Source organism: Mirounga angustirostris, unplaced genomic scaffold (genome assembly GCF_029215605.1).
Source record: "Mirounga angustirostris isolate CCGP_5_RB_7025 unplaced genomic scaffold, mMirAng1.0.hap1 SCAF_14, whole genome shotgun sequence".
NCBI lineage: Eukaryota > Metazoa > Chordata > Mammalia > Carnivora > Phocidae > Mirounga > Mirounga angustirostris.
The window spans coordinates 86,198,894-86,220,090 of record NW_026991722.1 but is presented as its reverse complement, the minus strand read 5'-3'; the positions used below and the strand labels follow the sequence as shown (position 1 = coordinate 86,220,090).

Sequence of the window (21,197 nt, the reverse complement as noted above, 5' to 3'; positions counted from 1 at the left end):
AGGCTCCCTGCTGAGCAGAGAGTCCGACTCGGGACTCGATCCCAGGACCCTGAGATCACGACCTGAGCTGAAGGCAGATGTTTAACCGTCTGAGCCACCCAGGCGCCCCCACCTTCTGTCAATTGCAAGCTAGCGCATGGCTTTGACGTCCCCGAGCCTCAGTTTTCCCAGCTGTAAAACGGGGCTATTGCTCCCCATTTCCCAGGGTCGTCATTGTTCAATAGGTTGACACAGGTAAAACGTACCTGCATACGTGCACCTATGGGTGCCCCTCCCACAGTGAGTGCTTAGTGCGCGCCAACTGCTGTCACTGTCTTTGCTATTGTCATTGTATTCGCGCCCTTCAGTGGGAAGCCGGAGCGGTCAGAGCCTCCCCGATGATGATCTCGAGATAGAGAGGAATTACATCCTGGGCTGGAAGCCCTGGGACTGATAGCTGTCCTTGTCGATTTTCTGCAGACAGACACTCACTCAGCCACAGTCTCTGGGCCCTTCAGCACTGTCATTTAAATTTATTTCCGCCACCGTCGGAAAGGCTCATTTACTTTCATGGAGTCGGCCGGCAGTGGCTTAATCTATACAGACTGCAACGGTTTGCAATTGGCATCGACAAATGTTCCTGTTGGGTCACATTGATTACCAGCCAGTGTGCATGCCAGGCTCCCAGTTGCTCCAGGGCAGGCACCGGCCCGGGGGAGGACAGGGAGTGTGTGCCTGACCCAAGGGCAGATCAAGGTCATTCAGGGGCCCAGCAGGTTTCCTGGTCCGAGGTGGGAAGCATCGAGGCTTCAGAGATAGACCCGGATTCGAATCCCGCCTTCAACAGTCCCCTCGCTACGTGAGCCTGGGCAAATCCATTAAGCCTCTTCTGCGTAACAGAGCTACCCCATCCACCTCATAGGATTAGATCAGATGTGGGTCTACTCCAGAGCTGTGCTTTTTGTGTGTACTGTCACTTTTATTAAATGATTGATGCTGACCATCTCTGTAGACTGTGCAGCGAGTAAAAAGTAAAGGGGCCAAAAGAGAGAGGAAGGAGAGGGGAGGGGTCAGGACACCTGGCTCCAGGGCTCCAGCTGTGGTTTGATGCATGGAGCTTGGATGCACCCGGGGTTGGGGGACCCAGATGGTGCTCCGACTTTGGCCGATCCTCCCTAGCATAACCGTGTGGGTTTCATCTTCTCTCCATCTTCTCTGGGTCAAGTGGACAGCCAGACTAGGTCACACTAGTCAGGTCCTCCAGCTCGGACTCTGTTGATCTGGGGAACGATCAGGTAATTGGCAATTATTCTTCGAGTCTTTTGTTAATCTTGCCAGAGAGGGCGGAGAGGGCTTTGATCCTGACCCTGGCTTGTGAGTTTTGTTGGGTCCTGTGACTATATTAGTTTCTGCCCGTCCTTTCACAAAAATGTCCCCTTGATTACAAGTGACGGAGTTGAGGGAGGGGAAGGATGGAATACGAATGATTTAAAGCACATCGGCGTGCCCTTGGCCGTAATTATAGCGATACTTATAACGTTTTATTTTTGATTGCTTTGCTGAGTGCTGCGTATGTGCCAGCCATGTGCTAAATGCTTTTTTACCCCATTACCTCATTTTATTCTTTCTCAACCTTATTAGGGAAAAATTATTCCTATTTTACGGATGAGCAAAGTGAGGCTGTGGGATACTGAGTTAACCTTCCAAGGTCACACAGCAAAGCTGGGTTTCCAACCTCAATTTTCCTGATGCCAAAGACCATGCTAGCCGTTTTGGTAAGTATCACGGGGTGCTGTTATCACTGACAACCTCTCGTCCTTCAACTTGAAGCGGCGGCCCCCTCCAAAGACCACCCCCCAATCCTCAATTTTTTTTTGCTTCCCTGCTGGGGGGGTGGGCTATAGTGTTTTTCAAATCTCCCAAATGATGCCCTTCACCCCTCCATGCATTCCTTGTTAAAATACGCATTTGTTAGTTTCCCCTGCCAGACCCCTGACACCTGAATCTCCAGGGGTGGAGCTTGAAAGTGGAGAACTGTTAGAGTCCATCCCCCATGACTCTTATCATCGGAGTGATCAGAAGAGCTCATTCTGGAACCTGTGATCTTGCCTGACTTTCTACTCTGTCCTTGTTAGTTTTGCCTTCGAAGTGTTATAAGTTGCAGGCGGCAGGAACCCGGGGGTAGGTCTGGGCCGCAGGTGATGACGCTTTCCAAGGCCTGTGACCTCCCCTGGCCGCCCCAGCCTGTCTGGATCCGAAGCAGCCCACAAGAGAAGCAGGGAATGTAAGCGAAAGGAGTCCATGATCAGCTTCCTCCCCACAGCCCCTGCGCCCAGCTCTGGGTTCCCCATGGTAAAATGGGTGTTAACCATAGCAGCAATTAGGCTTTTTTGGAAGTAAATCTGCCTGGGTTGAGTCAGCTCTTTCCCACTGAAGACCTAACTGCCAAGGGGAGTTGCGGATCCACCAGGTAAATTTCCCTCCCTGCCTCCATGTTGCCTCCTCCTCAGGGTTCACGGTGGGATCTTGCTGGCTAGCTCCAAAGTCAAGGGCTTGTTCAAGACAAATGAGTGTCTGTCTGGGGGCTGCAATGTTCGCAGCCAGAAGGCCTCGTTCTCAGCCGGGATGGGCTGGACGAGGGAGTGCCACGCGAAACCAGGTCCCAGCAGGCATTAGTCAAAACTGGATTCCAGGGCCCTCTCAATCCAGAGACTTAATCACTTGCTCCACGCAGGCCGGCTTTTCCCTGGGGCCCCAATGACCACTGGATTAAACGAACTCTTTGTCAGAGCCCTTACAATTTTCAATCATCCTAGTCACATCTGGCTGATTCTGCCTTTATCATGTGCATTCAATACCCCACTCCCGTGCTGCCCATCCATTAATAACTGACAACGTTGGGTGCCGACTTTCTCTGCTGGTTGTTGACACTCAGGATGAGAGAGTCAATGCTTTTGGGTACGGTCAGTCCCTGCACTACGGGAAGACAGACACACACCGATAACCCAATATGGATATCCAACAGAAGAGATGGGCCTTTAATTAAATACATAGAGAGGTTGCTTTCCCATCTGCAGATGGCACGCTGAAGATGACTGAGCATTTGTTCTCCCATTGAAGATGGGGAGGGAGACCTCTCCCGTTCTCCCTCTCTCACTTTGATGGGAGAGATGGGGAGATTAGACTGGGAAGCATCCCATTAGAGTCGAAAACGCACCACGCGCTCTGAAGCTGAGGGTTTATATCTGAGCTGCGTGGCAGCAGCAGAATGACTGGCGACAGCCTGTCACCGCTCGGGCACACAGTGATGGAGCGGGAAGCCCGGGAAACCACAGCTGGGGAATGCTTCTGCTAAAATGCGCAGTGAAAAGAGCAAGTCGTAAAATTCTATGGTGTGTATGAAAACGACGGGAACAACCAACTAAAACAAATTGCAATGCAGAGCTGGTGTTTTGTTTTGCTTCGTTTTACTTTAAGCTATACCAGACTTCATTTTTTTTTTTAATTTTTAATTTAAACTCAAAAGTTTTTTTAAACTAACACACACTGTTCTATTTGTTTCAGACGCACCACATATTGATTCAACAATTCTATGCCTTCCTCAGTGCTCATCACGATAAATGGCGTCACTGTCTGTAATGTTGTTACTATATATATAATTTAGAGAGAGAGAGTGGGGGGGCAGAAGGAGAGGGAGAGAGAATCTTTTTTTTTTTTTTTGGTAAAGATTTTATTTACTTACATAAGAGAGAGAGAGAAAGCACGAGGGGTGGGGAGGGGCAGAGGGAGAGGGAGAAGCAGCCTCCCTGCTGAGCAAGGAGCCGGATGCGGGATTCGATCCCAGGACCCTGAGATCATGACCTGAGCGGAAGGCAGACGCTTAACTGACTGAGCCACCCAGGCGCCCCTAGAGAGAGAATCTTTAGCAGGCTCCACGCCCAGCTCGGGGCCTGATGCTGGGCTCGATCTCATGACCGTGAGATTGTGACCTGAGCCAAACACTCAACACACTGCACCACCCAGGAGCCCCTACAATATTACTGTCAGAATGGCACCAGCAACATGGCTCTGGATGCCTCTGGGTGGGTTTTTTTCCTTCTACTTTTTGGTATTTTCCAAAATGTGTATATTAAATATTCAATATTGTCTTAAGTGAAAAAAAAAAAAAACAACATTTACAGAAAAAGCTGGGTTTAACTGCTGCCTTTAGCCCCTAGTGGTGGAGAGGCTGAGGGAAAGCAGATAGACATTTGCTATCACAGCACTTCATTCGCTAACTGAGTCATGGAACCCCTTTGGGTCTCCCGGTAGGGATGATGATAATTCTTCCCTCATCAGACTGTTCACAGGGAGGACTTTTAGGAGGCAGGACTGGCCGGTGCATCATTTGGTGTATTTTTGGTAAAGAGGATTATGAAACTGTTCGTTACTAGCCTAATCCTCATTAATAATGCCCCATTCCGTTGGTGGTTTCTCATACCTTCACATTCCTCAAGAAGAAATTGCCCAACAGGGACAACATCAATGATGAAATATCACATCTTCAAGACTCATGGTTACAAACTGCCCAGTGAGAGGACTTGAGGTTCAGAGAGGGGAAATGGGCTGCCCAGGGTCACACGGCATGTTAGTAGCAGGAAGGAGACCAGGCTATTTGAGGCTTGAAAAACCACACTGGAACACATCAAACACAATCAGAAACAAAACCAGGACCATCTGGACTGCCCCGAAGAACGTTGATTGGTCCTATGCCTTCAGCGTCTTTCTTTGTTGGGGGACAAGGGGCTGCGCTGCGCACTGTAAGATAGGGAACAGCATCCCCGGCTTCCACCTGCTTAGTCCAAGTAGCAACCCCCACGCACGCCCCCACATGTAACAAGCAAATGTGATTTCAGACATTGCCAAATGTCCCCCCAGTGGGGGCAAAATCGCCTCTGATTGATGACCACTGGCACCGCCCTCAGCACTGAGAAGACCTTCCCTCCCATTCTTGGAGCAGATTGGCTTTGTTTTACTTGGATCATTGACTTCTAGCGTAGAGAAGATCTTAGCTTAGTTCCCATTTCATTGATTAAGGAAATTGAATTGAATGAGGGCTGAGTTTCTTTCTCCCATTCACATTTGATCATTCATTCATATGTTCAGTGAGCACCTAATATGCGCCAGTGCTGGACCAGGCAACAGGCACTGGCACCCAAAGGTCCACCTTGGATAATGAACAGCTGGAACTGCTGAACACAACCCATTCCTTACAGCCAGGGAGGACCCAGCTCACTCAATCCTGCAGGAATGAGGACCCTCAGGGAGACTCACTGGGCCGCTCCCACCTGGACTTGAAGGAGACTTTCTGGGGGCAGAAAGGGCAGAGGTGGGGGGGTGGGCTTGGGGGCAGTGGGGTTTCATCTACTGTCTCACTGGCAGCCCTGTACCTGTGTGTCCACGTGGACAATACTGATATTCAAATGGTGAGTTACACTCCACAAAGCGTATTGCCTGTTGTCATCTTGTTCCCACTGTAAGCCATCCGGTCAGATTGGCATTTTCTATTTCCCATTTTATAGATTAAAAAAAAAATCAAGGCTCGGAGAGAGGACGTGACTTGTCTCAGATCATGGAGCAAACTGGGGTAAAGTTGGATACTTTCTGACATTGTTTCTGTGCTCATTCCTCTTTCCCTCACCCTCAAATATTTTTTCCCTATAAAATAATTAAAAAAATGTAAGAGTACCTGAAAGGTATGAAATCAAAGTGTTAAGTATTGCCCCTCCCCTGCCCCATCTACCAATCCTGCCTTCTAAGGGGAACCAGTGTTAGTAGGATTTTGTTTAATCTCCCAATAAAATGTACTGATGTAAAAATAATAAAGTATTTTTTACCTTAAGTGGTGTGTTAGTGCATAGGGGTGTAAAGAATGGCTTGTGTTCCAGGCTCAGCCCGCTGCTCACTGCCATGAGATCCTGGACAGTCACTTCCCTTCTCTGGACCTCACTGTTGTCGTCTGTAAGGTGGGATTATACCAGTCCTATCCCTTAGTGGCGTTAGAGTAAAATGAAATCACAGGGATAAAGCACAGCGCTCATAGAACAGCCTGACAGCCCTCATGAGCCCTGCTGTCACTTTCTATCTGAGCATTCTCAGAGTTATTACATTGTATATATTGCTCTGTCACTTACTAAGAAATGCATTTTGAAATATTCCAGTCACTCAAAAAGAGTTAGAGTAAGGCAACAAATATCCATGTGTATACACCTTTCGCTTAAGAAATAGAATTCTACCTGTATGTCAAAGCCTGTTTCCCTTCCTACCATATGCTCCTTCTCCTTCTCCACCCCTAACTACTCTCTTGAATATGACCTTCAGCATGACCATTTATCAGGTGCACTATTATCATCTTGCTGTTATTTATTGTTGGCATCTATTTGTTACACGTCAGTTTCTCTGAATAATATGTGGTATGTTTTAAAACTTTATATAAATGCAGTCATCCCTAGTGAATCCTTCAACACCCTGCTCTTTTTTTTCCCCTTTTTTTCTTGCTCAACACTTTGTGAGGGGCATCTGTGTTGATAAGTGTAGTTTTGATTGATTCATTTTTCACTGCTCTATAGTATTCCTTTGCATTAGTATCTCCCCACCCAATCTCTCACTTAAAATCCATCATGATTAACTTTTCATGTCAGCCCCTATATGGTCATTTCATTTTTTAAATAGCTACATTGAAATATAAACACATATTATTATTATTATTTTTTAGGTAGGTTCTACGCCAACATGGGGCTTAAACTCAAGACCCCGATATCAAGAGTTGTGTGGTCCACTGACTGAGCCAGCCGGGCACCCCTAAACATATATGTTATTGAACCAGGCTCTTATCGATTAATATTTAGGTTGTTGCCATTCTCTTCCCAAATAACACTGCAATAAATACATATCTTTGGTGACTGTGTCCAGCTAATTCTAAAGGAGAGTGTCTTAGAAGTTGTATTGATCATCCAAACAGTTTATGTATTTAAAATGTTGGCTGACACTGAAAAAGTACCTTCCAGAATAACCTGAACCTATGTACCCTACTGCCAACTCTACCCGAGAGCGCCGTTGCTCTCTAGCTTTATCAATATATTGCTTTCGGTGACTTTCAACTAGACCATCTGAGTTGGAATGTGGGGCAGCTGGACCCAGGCAGGGTGTGCTTCTAAAATGCCCCCCAAGACTTGCTGTCAACCCCATCCACCAACCACTCACAGGCTGGCACTGAGTAGGGACGGGGGCGGGGCTGCACTTCCTGGTGCCCCCAAGTCAATGCAGTATTAGTCCTGAGAACTTTGCATTTGCTCCTCCCTATTTGTCATGTTTTGCTGAAAAACGTATGTGAAGAATTGTTTATTTTCACCAAAGCAGATGTAATAAATGCCACACTCAGCAAAACAAACAAACAAAAACAAATAAATAAAATTAAATTAAATGCCCCCAAATGGTTCGAGGTGCTCTTTGATTTTCCCTAGTTGCTACTGAAGCTGTGTCCGAAGTCTGCCTGACCTTTCTTTCCCTTGCCTCACCACATCTTTACTCAGAAGCATCCAGGAAACCCAGTTCATTTTTCCTTTTTATTTTCAAAGATTTTATTTATTTATTTTTGAGAGAGAGAGAGAGAGCACAAGCAGGGGGAGGGGCAGAGGGAGAAGTAGGCTCCCTGCTGAGCAGAAAACCTGATGTGGGGCTTGATCCGAGGAGCCTGGGATCATGACCCGAGCCAAAGGCAGACTCTTAACGACTGAGCCACCCAGGTGCCCCCGGGAAGTCCACTTTAGGGTGCTTCACTGGTACATCTCACAGTGGCTGGAGTTTAGGTAACAGATCAGGACAGCGATCGGTGGCCAATGAGGGCTAGGAAGAGCGTATGGTTGCAAAGGGTTCACAGCAAGAAGGGCTCCATTTAAACTGCTATGGATTTCTAGGTCAATGGGCTGTGTGGCCATGTCCCAAAGCAGAGGGACAGCTATGGTCGTGACACACCCACTGGGATGGTACAAAGTGTTCATAACACAAAGTACTGTTGGAGGGAGCAAAAGTCTGGAGACCATGCACCTGTCCATCTACGGGCGGCGGGTTGCATGATTGTAGAAGCCCACAATGGAATACACGCAGGGGTCAAAGGAATGAGATGAAGTCACTGGTGAATAACATGGAGAATTACCTGGCAAGAATGTTCAAAATTATAAGTACATCTCTCCTTTGACTCAACAAGCTCACTTCGGGGAATTTATCCCGCAGAGCGTTGTTCGCCCACTTGCAAAATGATGTCCGTGCAAGGTGAAACAATGCCATGTTGTTCGTAGTAGCAAGACTCCAAGGCAAATCAAATATGCACCAGTAAGGTTAAATCAATTATGGAGCATCCAGACAGAGTGCCATGCAGCAGCAAGAGGGGAACGGGGAAGCTCTCTGTGGCCCAAAGAGGAGAGGTGGCCAGTTTCTGTTATATTAAAAAGCAACGTGTGCAGAGTTTGCTGCCTTTTGTGTAAAAACGGGGAGAGAAATAAGACTTTACGTGTTTGCTTTGCTACTGTGTGAGTAAAGAAACTTGGAGAGGAGACCCAAGAAACAAATGATGCTGGTACATATTATGCTGGTAGGAGAGGTGGGACATTGGAAATAGGATGGGGTGTCAGGGCAGGAAGAGAATTTTCACTATATACCTTTTCACAGATATAGATCTATGTATGTATGTATGTGTGTGTATGTATATAGACATGTAGGTGTATGCATGTGTGTCTAATAAATAAAATATTACTTGTTCAAATACCATGCAACTGAACAATAACAGAAAGAATGGCAGAACTGGTGTGTCAACCAATTCAGTATTGAGTGAAAAAGAAATCGAAGGAGAAGAGTGGATATAAGAGGTCTCGTGTGAGTGGGAGGGATGCATTTGAACAAGGGGACGGGACTCCCTCCGCAGAGTAGGACGGCGGCTTGGGGCTTCAGAGAGAATCACATTTGATTGTGCATCATTTTATACAGCTTGATAAATTTGCAAAATGCATGCTATGTTTATAACAGTAATAATTAGTAATAATAATGATGAACTCCCTGAGCTTTGTCACTCCAGGTTCAGAGCAAGCCCCAGCCTTTCTTGGGGTTTCTAACGGCTCTTGAACTTCCACAGGGGTGGGGAAACCAGCTTCGCTAGAGCAGGGAGTCCCCAAGGAACAACACGCAGTCTCCATCTCTCCATCGCTCCCTTGCTTCCCAGGGAAATGAGGGACCATCTGGTTTGAGGTATTAGGGAGGGAGGTATTAGGGATGTCACTGATATCCACTGTGTCCTATTCCCAGGGCAGAGCTGCTGGACTGAAAATCTGGCAGTGGGGTCCTCTCTCTCTCTCCAGACTTCTCCACTTGTCTACTTGTTCCGGGAAACCCCAAATCAAAGTCACTTGGAGAGGACAGAGTGTAGGTGTCCAGCAGTGGTCTGCAGCCCAGCTCCACCAGGAATTAAGCTGGTCCCATCTGGCTCTTTTTTCTATTTGTCAGTTGATTGAAATCAGAGGAGAGAATGGAGGAGGTAGGTGACCATCCCCACTCCTCCCTGCCTGCTGCTGACTAATTAGAGTCCAGAGTCTCAGGAGAACCTTCTACTGGGTCTCCCTGTCTTATTTATTTTACTCAGGTTAAGCACAGGTAACCTGGACCTCACCTAGCCCATCGTGCCCCTTTAGGGAGTACTGCTTTTGTAGTTACATCAGACGGTCCCTGGTGGTCCTCATCTTTGGCAAAATGGCTGAGAATCTTCCTATATGGGTAGGCCATCCGCCAAAGCAGATTTCCTGCCACATCCCCCAAACTCAATCCCCAATCAAGATTTGTACCAGATGAGCCTTTGGAAATGATCTAATGATCAGATTTTTAAAAAGATTTAATTATTTATTTGAGACAGAGAGAGAGAGAGCAAGCAGAGGGAGGGGGAGGGGCAGAGGGAGAGGCAGAGAATCTCAAGCGGACTCCTTGGTCAGTGAGGAGCCGGACGCGGGGCTCGATCTCACGACCCCGAGATCATGACCTGAACAGAAACCAAGAGTTGGACACTTAATCGACTGCACCACCCAGGCACCCCTCAGATGATCAGATTTTGTGTTTTAAGTTGGCAGCAAATCATTTGGGGTGGGTGGGTAGTACTTTAAAGATGTAAAAATCAGGCCATGAAATCACTGCCTAAAACCCACCAAGAGCTTCTCACCACGCTGAGAATGATATCAAAACTCCCTTCATGAGCTACAATGCCTTTTGGATTCTGGCCTTGGACCTCTTTCTCCAAAACCACCTTTTACCATCTCCCCCCTCAAACTACAGTATGACCGCACGCACTTTTTTTTTTTCCTGCTCCTTAAACCTTCCAAATTCTTCCTGTGTCTCAGGACCTTTGCATGTGCTGTTCCCTCTGCCTCAAATTCTCTTGTGTGTTATCTTTGTTTGGCTGGCTGCCTCTGGTCATTCAGGTCTCAGCTCGTCTTCTCTAAGACACCCCCTCTCCCATCACTTTCTATCTCATTCTCCGCAGACTGCTTACTGCAAGCAGAGCTACTCCTGATGATGTGTTTCCTTGTTCTTTGTCTGTCTCCACACGATGGTCCACACCCAGGCAGCAGGAATGAAATTGGGACAGGCAATGCATCCTTAATCTTTGGATTTCTGCAGTGCCTATTTGGCAGCCAATGACTATTGAGGGGAGAGGACAAGAGAAAGGGTGCCTTGGGGGCACTTAACAAGTGCTTAGGAGCTGATGAAGTTTCCTTCAAATCCAGAAATTCTAGAATTCTGGATGTGGCTCTTCATGGGTGGTGGGGATCAGGGTGCAGACATTACTAACAGAAGATCAAGTGCCCAGGGGTCATCCTGGTGAAGGCTACTATGGTCAGGTCCTCAGTCTTTTTATGGATCAGCTGTCTTAAGCTCCTTCCTTTTCACCCAATTTTCTCCTCAGGACAAATATGGACAGATTTCTATTCCTGTTCTCCTTCCACCTGGATATGAGTTAACTGGCAGGGAAATGGGTGGCGGGAAAGAGGAAAGAGGTTGGGATCATTCTCTGAATCATCTGTGATTCAACCCCTCCATCATGAGGGCACAGGAAAAGTCCGAGACTCCCAGCAGATGGTGGCAGGAAGGGAAACTGAGTCCCTGAAGCAAAGCCTTACTGCATCCTCCCCTAGGTGGTTCACCCTCCATGGGAGGGGAGGTAGGAGAATCCCCTGAATATGGGATCAAACTAACCAGGATCTAGCAACCATCTCCATCAGCCTCAGACATCCATCACTCTGGAAAAAAGTCATCAAAGGTGATTATTTACAGGGCGTTGCATTTTTGCAGACAGAGCTCAGGAAACGTCTAAGGCCGGCCAGACCCCACAGGCAATCTGGCACCAGGGTTGAATGGGGAGTTGGATGAGCTCAGTTTTTCATTTTTACAATGCACCAAAGAACCTCAGTCCCACCACGAGAGAAGTAAAGGTGGCAAGTTGTATCTTAAAAAGACATTTTTAGATATCCCTTTATTCCCAAAGCCATGGTTATGAAAACCCTGCTTCTCTCCCGGACTTTGCTTTGTAACTGCAGCCCGTTCTCTCCGCAGCGGCCAGAGGGATCTTTCCAAACCACCCCCTTCCACGGGCCGGTGGTCCTCCCTGCATTTATTCTTCTTCCCTTGACTCCTAACACTACCAAAGAGATAAGTCACAGTGTTAATCACACTATCATACTTGTCTGGCTTCTCTCTTGTCTTCCCCACTGGAAGTAAGTTTCCCGAGGAGAGCGAGCACCTCCGCCTTACTCATCACTGCCTCCCTAGGATCTATCCCACGGCCATGGACCTGACACACAGTAGGCCCCTCACAAATATCTCTACTGGTTGAGAACAGACTCAGTGTTTTAGAGAAGTCCATCTCTTTAAGAGGGACTATAGACTAGTACACTATACCACTGCCTATCATAAAAGTGAATCCACGGTAAACTTAATCCTCGATAAACACGCTTTGGTTTACAATATTGTGTCTGGAGAGAAGTTCTAGGTGAATGTACACACCTAGTTCTAATTGCAAAACACGATTCCATCTCTGCAAGCAGCGAACCCGAGGGGAGCCTGTCCGCATAAATCCCATGGTTGGCTCCAGCCATGGGAGGGCAAATAGAAGCCCAGCTGGTGAGTTTGCTTGTTGCTGTCTTCATTCCGGAGCTACCCACCACACCACGGTCACGTGGATGGAGGAGATTTCGGAGCAATGTGTGCATCACCCAGGAGAGCACGTCAAACTCCTGAGTCTGCTGCAGAAACCCGGGGACCGCAGGGGATTTGCAGCAGATGTTGAAACGGCCAGCTTGTAGAGGCAAGAAAAGACTCTTTCAGTGTCTTGGCTACTAGAGTAATTATCTGATAATTGTCCTCTGCGAGCTGGCTTCTTCCCCCACGAATGGGCCTCCTTTGTAACTCGTGTTGGGTTCAGAAAGCCTTGAAAATTCTTTTATGTCCAGTTACCTCTCATCAGAGCGGTGGTTGGGCAGTGCATCCCTCTCCCCTGTGAGTGAGCCCGGGGAGCTGTTGGCTCAGGGCTGCCACCCTGCCTTTGTGCCTTTAACAATCCAATTAACTGTGGATGACACCATTGCCAACTGATTAGCATTCAAACACTTCTCTCCCTTCCCACCTCCATCCCGCACCCACCAAACTCCATTCATGTCTCATGGTGCTGACTTTGTGATTTCTTGCCGGTGGTAGTCGGGAGGAGGAGAGATATAGGGTGTGATTTACTTGTGATTTCTTTTTTTTTTTTTTGCATTTTTTTATTCTTATGTTAATCCCCATACATTACATCATTAGTTTTAGATGTAGTGTTCCATGATTCATTGTTTGTGCACAACACCCAGTGCTCCATGCAGAATGTGCCCTCCTCAATACCCACCACCAGGCTAACCCATCCTCCCACCCCCCTCCCCTCTAGAACCCTCAGTTTGTTTTTCAGAGTCCATCGTCTCTCATGGTTCATCTACCCCTCCGATTTCCCCCGCTTCATTCTTCCCCTCCCGCTACCTTCTTCTTCTTCTTCTTTTTTTTTTCTTAACATATATTGCATTATTTGTTTCAGAGGTACAGATCTGAGATTCAACAGTCTTACACAATTCACAGCGCTTACCAGAGCACATACGCTCCCCAGTGTCTATCACCCAGTCACCCCATCCCTCCCACCCCACCCCCACTCCAACAACATTCAGTTTGTTTCCTGCGATTAAGAATTCCTCATATCAGTGAGATCATATGATACATGTCTTTCTCTTTTTGACTTATTTCCCTCAACATAATACCCTCCAGTTCCATCCACGTCGTTGCAAATGGCAAGATCTCATTCCTTTTGATGGCTGCATAATATTCCATTGTATATATATACCACATCTTCTTTATCCAGTCATCTGTCGATGGACATCTTGGCTCTTTCCACAGTTTGGCTATTGTGGACATTGCTGCTATAAACATCGGGGTGCACGTACCCCTTCGGATCCCTACTTTTGTATCTTTGGGGTAAATACCCAGTTTACTTGTGATTTCTTTGTGTACAGGAAAATCAGTGAGTCACTGGGAGCAGGGCTGGGAGACAGGCATGAGACAGCTCAGAGAGAAACCCCAGGGTGGGAAATCTATCTAGAGTCAATTACCTATCTACTCGCAGAGACAAATATAATATTTGGGAATGAATCCAGATGGTCTGCAAGTGACTTTAAAGACATCATGAGTAAGTTTGCAATGTCTCTTCACCTATTTGCTCAGATTCCCAGACAAGAACGAAGAGCAGATCGGCATCCCAGCACGCTTACGGGGACGGGCTCAGAGGCGGAAAAGATCGGAAGATGGGCACTGGTTTCGCCACCAAATTGCTATGTGGCCTTGAGCAAATTCCATCTCTCAAAGCCTTGGTTGTTGGCTTTGTGAAATGAGGGCAGTGATCTTTGCCTGGTCAACCTTAAAGAGAGAAAAATTGAGGAGATTGGCGGGGAGAGCTGTGTGTACGACTGAGTTCTGAGATGTTTAACACACTTTTTACAACTTTAAGACAAATCACTTTGTTTCTTTTAAGAGATGAGGCCGCTCCTCTCTTCAGATAGAAACTGGACAACAGTGGCTTTATTTGCTGGGGCCAAATAAAACATGCTCATGGCTTCACCTGCGTCATTGAAATTTTTCTTTTCCTGAGAAGTGTCTGTTTTTATCTTCATTTTAATGACGAGGAAACGCTGGGGAGTGGCAAAGCCGGGATTTGAAGAGGGATGTCTGACCCCCAAACCCACGCCCCACTGAGGTGGGGAATGGGCTATATGTTTATTCCAGCTGGCCCCTGAATCCTAGCCTGGCTGCTTTCAGAGTGAATGCTGAGTGCTGCCCGCGAACAAACTAGCACAGGATCTGCTCCAGCTATGAGGTCCCCAGAGACAAAGGAGTAGCCCCACGAGTAGCAGAGCGCCAGGTGCTCCTCCTGAGGACTGGATAGTAGAGAAAAGTGAGAGACTAACCTTTTAAAAAGCAGAACCTAAAGGTAAGGGAGCTAGCTTAGCATACCCATTTTAGAGATAGACAAACCAAGGCCTGAGGTGCAAAGGGGAAAGTTCTGGATCAAGAAGGTGAGGATTCCTCATTGACGCTCTCTATGCACTATGGTCAGAGTGTGTTCTCATCTCTGGGCCTCAGTTTTATCCTCTGTTATAATAGAATAATTTCTTCAAATAAAAGCTTAAGTGGAATGACACTCTCTAATGATGCAGTTAAGGATAACTCAGCAGGTTGGGATTGTCCACACCCTGCACGTTTTAAAGAAAGATTTGGCCCTTGCCCCCACTCCTGGGAGAGAACTTCAAAACCATTGGAAGTATGCTGCCTGATAGGAGGGTCTTCATTTACGTGGAGGTGTTGGGCTCCACCTGGTACTCTATGCTTCCAACATGATTTTTGGGTGGCGACCTTGGGCTTAGCATCAGTTTGACCTCTAGGGGAAATGGACTCTAACATCAGCCACGTGGGTGGTGGGTCATGGCTGTGTGATCAAGCCCCAGTGGAAACCCTGGACACCAACGCTCAGGAGAGCTTTCCTGGTTGACCATACTCCATGGATGATACACAGCACCTCATGCGGAAAGTCGGGGCTGTCCGCAGGACTCCACCGGGAGAGGACAACAGGGGATGTATGCCTGGCCTCTCCCAGACTCTGCTCTCTGTGCCTCTTCCCTTTGCTGATTTTAGTCTGGGTCATTTCACTGTAATAGACCAGACCCCTGGGTTTGATGGCTTTTCTGAGTTCCGTGAGTCCTTCCAGCAAATTATTGAACATGGCAGTGGTCTTAGGGAGCACTGAATCCCCAAACCAACCACAAATTGGACCATATGGATTGAATCAGGACGGGGGCAGGTGTCTGAGAGCTGTCCTATGAGGCTTCCCCTTTCCTGAACCACCTTTGATGAGGATGATGATGGTGGTGGTGATGACGGGGGATAATGGTGGTTAAGTGCCTGCCGCATGTCAGCTCCCATAGTAAATGCTTTTACACGGATTATTTCATTTACTCCTCTCAACACCCTTGGGAGGTGGATCATATTATTACCCCCATTTTACAGATGAGGACACTCAGACCTAAAGAAGTTTGGTCACTTGCTCAAAGCAGCACAACTAGTAGCTGGTGGGGTTGGCAGTGGAACATAATTTGTAAAGCACCGGGCAAGATGGTCTCTCATATCCCTTCCAGATCAGATGTCTCATGGACACATGATTCTAAGGGATAATTTATCTTTGGAGGCCATGGCTGATAATTCTTGGGCTCGGGGGAAGAAATGGTTTCTGCTTATTCCCACTTCTCTGCTCTCTCACGTGATTTCTTCCATGCCAGATGCACATCTGCTACCTTCCGGGCCAGCTTCCAGGGCGACTTGGGTGCCCAACAGAAATCATTCCATTCTATTCCACCCATCCCATCCTATCCTATCCTATCCCATCCCATCCCGCCCACCCCATCCCATTCTATCCCATTCCATCCTATCCATCCCATCCCATTTGTCCTATCCTATCCCATCTTATCCCACCCATCCCATCCCATCTCATCCCACCTATCCCATCCCATTCCATCCTATCTTATCCCATCTATCCCATCCCATCCCACCCATCCCATCCTATCCCATCCCATTCCATCCATCTCATCCTATCCCACCCATCCCATCCCACCCATCCTATCCATCCCATCTCATCCTATCCCACCCATCTCATCCCATCCCATCCCATCTATCCTATCCTATCCTATCCCATCCCATCCCATCCCATCCATCCCCTCCTATCCATCCCATCCCATTCATCCTATCTTATCCCATCTTACCCCATCCATCTCATCCTATCCCATCCATCTCATCCCATCCTATCCCATCCATCCCATCCCATCCCATCTCATCCATCCCATCATGTATTGAGCACATGCTGTGTTGGGAGTATACACGGATGCACAACACATCATCTCTACCCTCAGCCTCCACAGATCAAGGTTCTCACCAGGCAGATGAGCTCAGTGCATCCTGGGAAGCAGGCTGGCACCACCGAACGCCAAGCCTCAGGCTCCTCCATTCTTTAACTCCTGGTCCTTGATGTCTGCCTCTTGGAGTCCAGCCAGCCTCTGCCCAGAGCCTAACGAGCTCTTGCAGCCAACAAGAACAATGTCTCGGGTGTGTGTGGGCCTGCAGCCAAGGCGGCGCACAGAGCATCCCTTCACTCTCAGGCCTGCCTGGTGGGCAGGTGGTGGGTGTGAGGTTTGGGGGAAGTGCCGGAGGGGGCGGATTTAACGGTCCTCAGAGTGGCCATTATCAGGCCCCCACCCCCCGACCCAGCCGAGACTATACAGAGCGCCTCAGTGTCCCGGCGCCCACCTGGCCCCCTTTGCAGGCACGGCGCCTGCACACCCTGGCACTGGGCCATCTGCCTGGGGTGGGGAAGGATGTCCTTTGATTCACTCAGCAGCCAATGCTGCCAAGGTTGGCTTAGCACACGTGGGGCTTGGGACGCAGAGAAGGACAGATGCAGAGAGATGAAGAAGGAAAGACAGTCATCTCCCTTACAAGACAGAACCGCAGCTTCCCTCACAACGCCACTGGTAAGCTTTACGTAATGACAACAGCTATCACTTTGAACCCTCTAAGGTGCTAAGTTGTTCACATGTGCCGTCTCATTTAAGCCTCAGAAATACTCTGTGATACAGGGACTGCTTTCCCATTGAGTAGATGGGAAAACTGAGGCTCAGAGAGGGAAATCCATTCCCCTAAAAACAGACTGGAAGAGGATGGTAGAACTGGCATTCAAACCTCAGCCTGTCTGACACAGAAGTCCCTTAACATCTTGCTCTACTGCATTTCAGGTGTTCAATGCATTCTAAACACACGATCTTTTTTTTTTTAAAGATTTTATTTATTTATTTATTTATTTATTTATTTATTTATTTATTTATTTTCTGGGGCCAAGGGACAAAGGGAGAAGGAGAGAGAGAATCTTCAAGTAGACACCCTGCTGAGCGCCGAGCCCGACGTGGGCCATATCTCATGACCCTGAGATCATGACCTGAGCCGAAACCAAGAGTCAGATGCTCAATAGACTGCGCCATCCAGGTGCGCCCCGATACAGGATCTTATTTAATTTTCTCAATAGCAACTCACTAATTCATCCACGCCCTACAGTCATTCAACAAACAGTCACTGAGGACCCGTGGTGGGGCCAGGCATTGTGCTAAGCAACGTGGAAGGAGGTATAAAATATGTTGGCAACAGTCCCTGTTCTCACAGTGGGTGGCCATGAAAGGGAGGAGAGCGAACTCCAGAGCCCCTACATTTATCTCCGAGGCACACCCACACCTGTCTGAGGCTGTGGAATCAGGGGCAAGGGGTGCCCTAGGGCTTGTTCTTTACCTCCGCCTGGAGAGTCTGAGGTTTCTACTTGGCATAAGACAATCAGATGCAGTCTGGCCAAGTGATAAGACCACAGGACAAGAACTCAGTTCTCTTGTATGCAACCCCAAAGTGGGGAATGTCATGGAGACCATACTCAGAGTCTCTTGGTCCCAAACATACCTTTTAATACCTCCTAAGCTTTTATTGGAGTGTAATACATGGGTAGGAAAGTCCACTCAATTGTATCCTCTCTATCTTCTGGCCACACGCCCCTCAAGGAGATCTTTATTTTGCGTTCTATTGTTAGAGGCTTCCTTTTGGCTGTTTATGAATTCACTGGGTAATTACTCAGCATGTTCTCTCTTGTATCTGGCTTCTTTTACTCATTATATTTGTGCGATTTATCTGTGCTGTTCCACGTCGTGATGGTTCATTCCCTTCTTTATCACTGCAAAGTATTCCATGTTATGACTGTACCGCAATTTCCCCATTCTATTACTTATGGGCGTCTGATCCTGCTTCCAGTTTGGGGCTATTATGAATAGTACAGCTGCGAACGTTGTATTCTATGGGGTTTTGGTGCACATGCATACCTACTTCTGTTGGGTGTATTCCCAGCTGAGTGCTGACCGCTCAGCATGGCATGTTCATCTTTAGGAGACACTGCCAGAGATTTAGCACAAATCTTCCAATTTTGATGATAAATCTACCCAGCTGCTTTCCTACAATGCAGTAACTAGCAGACTGACAGAAACCTAATGTTGTTTATATAAATACTAATAATAATTACTATTTTTACTGCCGTTCTGTTGTTCCTATCCTCCAAGGACTTGGGAATGAAGGCACGTGCTAAGCACCAAATGAAGGGTTTGGGTAAAAACCTGAACCAAGCGAACATCCAAAGAGGCCAATCAGACAATATTTCACTATCAATTTCCATTTTCCAAGGGCCGACCAGCCACGTTTCCTCCTCATTTTGGTATCTGGTTCATTACTGGACACTTCAGTACATCCTTGAATGGGGATTGCCTCTTTAACTGAGCATGAAATGAATCCAGGGGGCTCGGTTGGCCTGTAATGAGGCTTCAGGGTGGACTGCCCACAGAGAGGGGCAGGAAGGTGGGGGGGGGCTGGGAGTCCAGACATGGGGAGGAGCCACAAGCATCCAGGACACCCCAGCGAGGTCTTTTCCCACGAGAGCCAGCCTCGAGCAACCAGGATTTAAGCTGGAGGCAATGCATGCCCTGTGCAACATCTTGACCCCCGCTTGGGGGAAGAAGAGCTGAAGGAGTGATCCCAAGATGACACTGGGTCCAGAATTTAAATCTTCAATAGGGGGGTGCCTGGGTGGCTCAGTCATTAAGCGTCTGCCTTCGGCTCGGGTCATGATCCCAGGGTCCTGGGATCGAGCCCCGCATCGGGCTCTCTGCTCCACGGGAGGCCTGCTTCTCCCTCTCCCACTCCCCCTGCTTGTGTTCCCTCTCTCACTGTGTCTCTCTCTATCAAATAAATAAATAAAATCTTAAAAGAAATTATTCAATCTCCAAGAGGTCTGACTCCACACCTTCGCTCTGCAGGGCACTGGAGACGTCTACAGCTCCTATTCTACAAACTGGCCCTCTTACTTTTTTTGCTCCCATGTCGTTGCTGTGTCTTCCATCAGGATTTCCAGGCCTTCCCTCCCTGATGCACAGACGCACACACACATGGTGCCAGGAACTGGGCTCAGCCCTCCACCGTGCATCGTCCGATTTCATCCCTCGGTGTCAAGTGCCATGTTTGTGTCCATTTGATGGATAAGTAAACTGAGGTTCAACAAAAATGAAATGATTATCCCAAAGCTTCTGAAAGCAGGTGTAGCATATGCTGAGGTCTGCCTGAGTCCGGGGCAAGCATCTTTAACCACTTCTTGCATTCTTGGCCCTCTGGCACCTTCCCCAGTGTTCTTCTTCCTGAGAACATTCTTTTCCTTCTTGGATGGCTTCTCTTCCCTCTTCTCCCATGCCTCTCCCTTTGTGCTCTAGGCTTCTAGCATGGCAATGACAACTCATTGGCCACAGCTGGAACGACACTGGTGGGCGAGGTAATACAATATTGATCTTCCCGGAGCAGACTCTATTCCTTGTAGCGAGTGGAAGGAGATTAATGCAGGGCCCTGGCTGGTAGCAAACATCTACAAGGCAGCTTCCGTGATAGGCAGGATAACATGCTTTATTAGCCTTATGACAAGACAATGTTTTACTATAATTTTTGATCAGAGACTGGGCAATGTTAGCACCAAAATACATTTGGGAGGCAGTCACGCTGGGTAAGTAGCAGATGAAAAATACTGTCAGTGGCGGGGGCTGGTGGATTGGAGGTTGAGGTTAACCTCCGCTTTCCAAAGGGACGCAGAAAATGCAGTGAATGCTCAGACCTCCAAGCTGCGAGGCCAGGGTTCCAAAGCTGCCCCTGGGACAATGCTGGCTACACCTCCCCATGCTCCAGGTTTTTGCACACATTTAGGTTTCCGATCCAGAAAGCCTCGGGTATCACCTTCCCCCAGACCAGTGTTTCTCAAAAGACCACTCACAGCAGAATTTTCTGGACTGACTTTTTAAATGAACTCCCGGGCTTCATCCTAGACCCAGTAGACCCAGTGAATTAGAATTTGGGGCGGGGGTGGGACCAAGAAGTCTGCACTTTTACCAAGTACCCCTCAGGAGTCCCGTGCCCACTGATGTTTGAGAACCACCGCATTTGGGAACGCTGAGCGTGGAAAAAATGACATCGCATAATGTCCCCGCCACCATGTCATTACGCTCATAAAGCCGCACTGAACTGCATTATAGTTAATCATGTAATTTTTTTTATAGCATTTTAGCATGTACATTGCACAATCACATCCATTGCCCTATTTGATCCTAGAACAAACTTGTGGAAGAGAAATGAAAACTACCCTGCCCATTTGATAGAGGAGAATACTGAGGCTGGGTGAGGTCAGCAATCACACCAAAGCACTGCAGTCGGCATTGATTCCCGAGCCTTCCATCAAATGCAGCCTGCTCTCTCAGATTCTCCTAAGGCTAGGGGTTCTCAACTTGGGGGGGGTGATTTTGCCCCCCAGGGGACATTTAACAATGTCTGGAGGCATTTTTGGCTGTCACGACTGGGGTGGGGAGGGGATGCTTCGGGTATGTAGGGGTGGAGGGCAGGGGTGCCACTCAACACCCAAAATGCATAGGATCACCTCCGCCACAAAGACCCACACAGCCTAAATGTCAGTAGTG

At 47.9% G+C, this 21,197-nt stretch overlaps 1 protein-coding gene across 6 annotated transcripts in view; it reads right to left on the bottom strand.

The window, feature by feature from the left end:
• SEZ6L (seizure related 6 homolog like) overlaps nucleotides 1-21,197 on the bottom strand; it is a 189,083-nt gene that overhangs the window by 68,758 nt on the left and 99,128 nt on the right. The gene's annotated exons all lie outside the window — the stretch shown is intronic.